Raw genomic sequence first — 7,612 nt, 5'->3', positions numbered from 1 at the left:
AGCCTCACCATCAATAAAGTTGGCATCCTGCCTGGCCTGTTTTACTCTACTTGAGAGCAAACCACTTGGTCACTGTTAGTGCGAGCCTCGCATTCATCCATACATTGAATAAAACTGTCTTTCAAGCTCGTAAGAAGGTTTCCATACTGTTTGTATTCTGGCAAATTGAGCAGTTCGCTTAGAAACTATCAAGCACATCAACAAAACCAAAGGACGCAAGACAGTACAAATGGAAGAAGTGCCCCGCCTTGCACTATACAATGTGGCCGTCGACGCTGGCTTTATTGCAAGGTTTCCATCCAACACAAACATCCTAAATTCCTTGTGCACATTCTACCTAGCGTACAACTACGAAGCCTTGCTAGATATGTTGCAGGATCATATCTGCCCCAAGCAAACACTCGTCAAGACAGAAAGCCTGCAAATTTGTGGCCCTTCTAACGAAGTTAACCCCCCAAAGAAACACATAGTGGCCATTGAGAAGCTTTTTCAAAACCCTGCAAGTTTGCGCTCTTTGGTGATTGACTGTTTGGTAGCCCTCCATGGACGAATGATGCGCTATTAAAATTGGACAGGAAAAAGCCTTTACCAAGCACTCATTATTGATCATTGAATCAACGATGTCAGTGACAATAACCCGTTAATCCCGACTGGTGGAAAATGCGTTTACAACAAGTGGGCAATTGAAGATGAAGCAAACCTGTTGGAGATGATAAAGGCGTCCCCTGACAAAACCGCAAAAACTATAGCCTTCGCATTTGCCGAGCAACACTGCCCTAGAAAATACAATGAAAAAAACATTTGCGACAAAGTATACAGGTTTTGGTCAAAGAGTTTCCGCAACAATCACCCAAACCTACAAGTGAGCATGGAAAAGCCAAAAGACAACAACGCAAAACATTGTCTCCCTAGATGTGGGCGCAACAAGAGAGAGCGACCGCCTAAGAGAGCCTACACAAATAAAGCAAAAGCCCGCTACTTGAGCAAAATTAAAGACACACCAAGCTTTGCATGTTCATGGTGCTTGACATTCAAATAAAAAATGAAGCGCACCACCACTGACCTTGAAGAATTCATGAAAGCAAACCAGCTTTGGAGTAGCACAACCTTGCTAGAGGAGAAGTGCCTTTGATCTGCTTGCCACAAGCATATAACTAACCACTCGATGCCAAAATTTTCAAGCAAAAATATGAAATTCGCACAAAAAATGAAGCACACATCCGCTTTAAATTAAATAGAGGAGCGATTAATATCTATAAGAATACCTTTTGCACAAATTCACGAACTCACGTACGAGGGACAACTTGGCCTACTCGGAAGTGTCATAAATGTTTTTGCGGATGTTGACAACTACAACACGAGTAGGTGCTGGTCAACGAGCAAGTCCAACAACCAAACCCTGAATAGGTTCAACGTACAAACAATTTCGTCCATGGAATATACACAACCCAGGAAGTGGTGGATTTTGAAGACAAGCCCATAATGGTCGCACTATCTTCTAGGTTTTGCACCCCTTAGCCTTTTCTATGATAAACACTGCGAAGAATTGGCAGTCCTAACATTGTTCTACGGGCAAGTGAGGACTCACGGCACGTCGCCAAGAATGAGTTTTCAAGAAATTGTGAAGTGGGTACTGCGCCACAAAGATCGGCGATTCGCACTGTGCAATGAAAATCTGCTCTTCATAACCATGAAAGTGTTGGTGCGACAAGTACTATCATCAAGCTGGGTTCGCATGTAGAAAGAGAAACTACAAGGGATAAACTTACAGGCATAAAATGCATTGGTGGACACCAACATTGAGAAACTCTTGCAATCATACATTGGCTACAGGGACTTCGTATGCTTGCGCACATCCACAACAACACAACTGCCGTAGGAAACCTTGCTATTTTTTACCCCGTCACAACAGCCCAATATTATGTGCACAAATTCGAACCGTTCAAGACATTGCTACAACAAGAAAACACCATTTTGGGCGTTATAAAAGATTTCTTCTTCGTTACTGACTTCCAAAATAGAGGGAGAAAACACGACCATGGTTTGTTATGGGCTGAGGATGCGCCAACTTTTGGGCAGAGTGATGACAGCATGATCAAAGCCTATGTCGACAGGTATATAACAACGAATAGTTTAGCCTTACCAGATCATTTGCAAGATATCCAAACACACAAGCATAGGAAAACCTACACGAGGGCCATAAAAACATGTTACTTCGGCTTCCCACGACCACCCCTTAGCAAAACTCATGTACTGCTACCCATACACAATAATCTACAAAAAACCAAGCACAATAAAAATTTAAAGTCAGTATCAACTACATTACAAGAGGACACAATCGTGCTCGATTATAGCGCATTCCTTATGAGAGTAGGCATCACCCAGCAAGAGTACATCCTCGCTCTACGGAGTAGCATATATGAACCTACATTGTTCCTACAAAGAAAACCGAAAGACGCATACACAAACAACTTCAACCCTACAATATGAAAACTATGGGAGGCAAACACAAATATCCAATTCGTCATGAGCCCTCACAGGGCAAAAGTTGGGAATGCAATACTCAACACCTAGGACATCAATGCACAATAGGCAACATACCTTTGCTTGTCATTGCCTCTCACCAGCGTGACACATGAGTTTTTCTACATAAACACAAGCACTACAAAAGAGCGCACACTGCTGCTCAAACAACGATTGAAAGTACTATAGAAGCCAGACCCAAGTAGTATAGACATCTTCTTTTATGACATAATCAAAAAGTACATTTAGCGTCGTGCAGAAAACCTAAAATGCACATGCTTGGCATCTTTCACTAGAAAATTCACTTTGAGAAATGGCGTGGCAAAACAAAGACGATGACATAAAATAATCCAATTCAACAATTACAATAAAAACACGAAACCAAAAGACCCTTATAGAGAGCTTTGCTTGCTATACCTACCATTTCATTTGGTTGAACACTTCTTGGACAACAACTTTTTGACCTGGCACAACATGTACACCGCAAATGCAGAAGTGATCAACGTAAACGAAAAACTTTTCGACAAGATGTCCTCATGTGCAAACTGGCACCCTAGCAATGACAACACAACACCGTGCATGTCACATTCAGCATCGATAGCAAGTAAATTCCATGGAGTCTTCAACATCAGCAAAGAACTACATTTCAACAAAAGCACAAATAAAATCCACACAACACTGTCCAAATCATATACTACCAAACAACTTGTACTACAAAATGTTCTAGCAAGCTAACAACAACCAACCCCGCATAGCTGACAACATCCTCCACAAAAAAAGAGTGCAACCATAGAAGAGTCTCACGCTATATATATCTAGCAACGTAGGCTCCGAGAAAATATTTTCTATGATACACATCGTCCAAGCTTTGCAAATACTATACTTGCACAGGCAAACTAGCGACACAAACTTTCCCCAATCCCTTATGCTAGTGTACACTAGTAAAGCGCCAAGGGGAATTGGGGGAGGGACGATACATGCAGCGCTCCACTTGCCATTACTGACAAATGTGTACACTGCTCTATTAGCGAAAAAGCTTCAAACTCTTTTCGCTTTGTACAAGAATGTCAAGCTAGTGGTCATAAAAGAGGTATCTATAGTTGGACGGGGTGCTGAAGGTTGCAAAGATGGAGAGCCAACCAGACATGCACTAGATCAGAGGCCAGCCAAAGGAGGTAATGCAAGTGTGATTGGAATCAGCACATTTGATGATGAGGTAGAAGTCATGGCCAACAAGAGGCCTTGAGAGACACATGGAGAAAGGGAGACCCATGCTAAGAAGGGGAGAGAAGTCCTAGAGGAAGCGAAACCTAGTATCAGGAAGAAGAAGACCAGACAAAAGATCTAGATGGAGGATTATGCTTTAGGTCGAGATCAGACTGCTTATGATCCTCTTAGAGGACTTGAAGCAGAAGAAGGCGGACATCACTTATGGTCCGTTGCTGCAATTGAATGTGTCCCTTAGGAGACAATGGCATGGAGCGATAAGCTTGAAGCGTCCAAAAAAGAAAGCAGTAGCAGGTGTGATTCATATCAACTCATGTAAGGGACATACCCCCAATGTTATAAGTATGGTTGCAAGGCCAAGATGCAACTTCTTTTTGGCAGGTAAAGATGGCCAATAGTGCAAAGGTAGATTGTTTACGTTGTATTGAAGATATTGAGGTTAATGTAGGAGGGCAGAAGGCTACGCTTGATTTTCATGTCATGCCATCAAGATTTGGTGCCTATCCAGTCATTTTGGGTCGTCCTTGGCTCATTGGTATGAAGGCGGGGCAAGATTGGCATAACAGGTTGTTGGAGATTTACATGGATCGCGTATCGCGTCCGCCGAAGGATAGGTTGGTGTTTGACATGAAAACATGAGAGGTTGTGCCAAGCAGAACAAAAGAAATTGAAAGTGCGGAGGAGTCTTATAGCTCTTTATCAAATTCCACGGTGGATGAGGGGGATGTTGAATGGGAAGCCGATCGTCTAACCAGAGATGTGGATTTGTTTGGATTGTCTGTGATTGGTGCTTTAGATGCTAAGGTGATGGATCAGCCCACACCACATGGAGGGGGGGATGATCAACCTAATGTTCCACTTTCAGCGTTGGAGAAGATCTTGGAGTCGACACTAGGCGAGGAGGAGAGGTAGAGGTACCTACAGGTATTTCAGAAGTATCCTAAGCTCTTTGCTATTGAATTTCATCAGCTAAGAGGTACAAAAAGTATTATCCATCGTATTAATCTCGAGCCAACGGCCAAGCCTATTGCACAAAGGTTAAGGAGGATGAGTTTTGTTCAGAAAGAGGTTCTTAAAGAAGAGGGTGTGAAGCTTTTAGTGGCTAACTTTATTTATCCAGTGGATGATTCAGAATGGGTTTTGCCTGGGTTATCATCTCCAAGAAGAACGACAAGAGGAGGATTTGTGTGGATTTTCATCCACTTAATGCATGGACTAAGCGGGATCATTACCCTCTTCCTTTCCAAGATGAGATTCTTGATCAGGTGGTAGGTCATGAGTGCTGTAGCATTTGTGATGGGTATTTCGGCTACTTTGAGATACGGATAGCTAAAGAAAATTAGAACAAAACCACTTTCACTATGCCATGGGGATGTTTTGCTATAGGGTTATGCTGTTCAGGTTGCATAATGCTTATGCCAATTTCCAAAGGTGGATGAATTAGCTATTTGCCCCTTTTCTTGGTAAGTCTTTGAGAGTGTTTATGGATGATTTTTGTATCTAGAGTTCTCGGCTTTTGCATGTGGACAAGGTGGATGAAGTGTTTGGAAGGTTGGATAGAGATGGGGGACAGCTTAATCCTCTGAAGTGTAAGGTGGGTCGAGAGAAGATGATCCTTCTAGGACATGAGGCTTCAGCCAATGGTAGCTCATCAGAGCCTAGCAAAGTGGAGGCTCTCCTTCTTCAAGATCCTCTGTCAGGTATCAAGGCCCTTTTGAGTTTTGTGCATAGGTTTAGGTACGTATCTCGATCATTTGGTATGCTAGCAGAATACATGCATCCTTTGTAAAAGGCATCTCAGAGGGATCCATTCCAGTGGAGGATACCACCTTTCAAGCTATTAAGGAGAAGTTCAACACTTTGTGGATATTGATGCCTCTTGACTATTGGGATCAACCCTTTTATGTCAATCTGAGTGTGGCCACGTATACATGATGTGGGTGTTGTTTTGATGCAAAAGGGGAAGGGCAGTTTATATATGAAACCGGTTTATTACATCAGTCATTCTATGGGAGTCACTGAGCTTGATTGGCATGAGGTGGAGCAGTTGGTTTGGTGTCTTGTCTTTGCCACTAAGAAATGGAAATCATATTTGTTGACTAATCCCTTTGTGATCTTGACCAGTAATCAGCTTCTTCCTCAGGTTATGAAAGCTTCAAATACTCCAAGGATTACTAAGTGGATGCTCAGTTTGGAGGAGTTTGAATTTACCTTCTTAAGGGAGGATTCTATGAGAGCCCAGCTAGCTAATCTTCTCACCTATAGGGATCCAAAGAAACCAATTTCTACTCTTCAGGAGAAGGTGGTACCACATGTTGGGATTCAAGAGGAGATGCCAAATCAAGAGGCAACTCTTTTCTTTGATGGGAGTTTTAACATGGTGAGTCAAAAACAAAGTATGGGGTTTTTGCTCTATGATACAAGAGGGAAGGAGTTATGTGCTGAGCGTTTCAGGATGAGTTCATAGCAATAATGAAGCTAAATATTGCAACCTTTATGTTGGTCTACAAAGGTTTTTTGAGATGGGTTATTGAAAGGTGGTAGCTAAGGGTGATTCTATGCTAGTGGTGAGACAAGTGCAGGAGGTTTGGACGGCCAATAAGGAGAAACTGAAGCAATGGCTTTATAAGGTTAAGGGGCTGATCGAAAAGCTCTCCAAGTTCAAGATATGGCATGTGAAGAGGGAGGACAACAAAAGGGCTCATGCATTGGCAGAGATGCAGTGGCAATAGGGAGTGGTTGTGGCAGTCTAGTTTGAAGGACGCAAGTACCAAGGTCGGGAGAGTCTCCATATTATTGAGACATGGATGGTGATAGGAAAGTGGGATACAGAGTTGGATAGAATCAAAGGTATGCCTTGGTTTGAGAAGCTAAAAAGTTTTGTATGGTTGGATCTGACCTTTATATGAGATGCCCAGATGCTATGTTGCGAAAGGTTCTTGAGTATGATAAGATTGCAACCTATTTGGTGGCATGTCATGAAGAGGGATGTGAAGGTCACTTTCCGGATGAACATTCAAAGAGGATCCTACTTGTAGGGCTAATTTGGCCTAGCCTGAATTGAGATGTGGCCCATTGGTGCAGGAGTTGTCCTCAGTTCCAAGCATATGGTAAGAGGGTTTTGATGCCAGAACCTACCAAGACAATCATGTCTTATGCTCCTTTTGAGAAATGAAACTTATATTTCATTGGTCCTCTTCCTCCAACACATAAGGGTAAAAGGTGCATACTTTAAGCTGTGGAGTATATGACAAGGTGGCCAGAAGCAATAGCTACAAGAAGTGCAAAAGGGGTGGAGGTTGCATGATTTTTTCTGAATAATCTATGTTGCCAGTTCAAAGTTCCTCTAGAGAATGTGATAGATCAAGGTCCATGATTTTAGAAAGATGTTCTAAAGGAATTGGAAGCCTTGTAGATGGAATTTTATACTAGAAAAGACATTGTAGATATAATTATTTCCAAAGTGTAGTGTTTCCTAGACAATTGCAACATAGTTCATTCAGCACGTGTCATGTATTTAGAATGTCTACCCAAGGTTCTGGTTCAGGGGTTGACTTGGTAAATAAAATGAGACTTGGAGGAGAACTAGGTGATTGTTGGGTGTTGTTTGATTTTGTGAAGCGAATGAAAGATTTGACTACCATGGCTTGCCATGTGTATAATCCTTTCACCCAAGAGTTGCAAACAATTGCAACTTGTGACTTCAAGGTGGAAGATACTGATGCACAAATTCTATTTTGGGATACTCTCAACAAAGTAATGGTTTCACAAGGGTTTGACCATGCTGAATTCAAAGGGTTCATGGCAGATGAGGCCCAAGCCAATTGGAGAGCTGTACGTGCCACTTTCAATGATGGCCCTG

This window comes from Dipteris shenzhenensis, chromosome 20 (genome assembly GCF_047967505.1).
Source record: "Dipteris shenzhenensis isolate YYH24624 ecotype China chromosome 20, Dip_SZ_1.0, whole genome shotgun sequence".
Classification (NCBI taxonomy): Eukaryota; Viridiplantae; Streptophyta; class Polypodiopsida; order Gleicheniales; family Dipteridaceae; genus Dipteris; species Dipteris shenzhenensis.
This window is presented reverse-complemented; position numbering follows the sequence as displayed.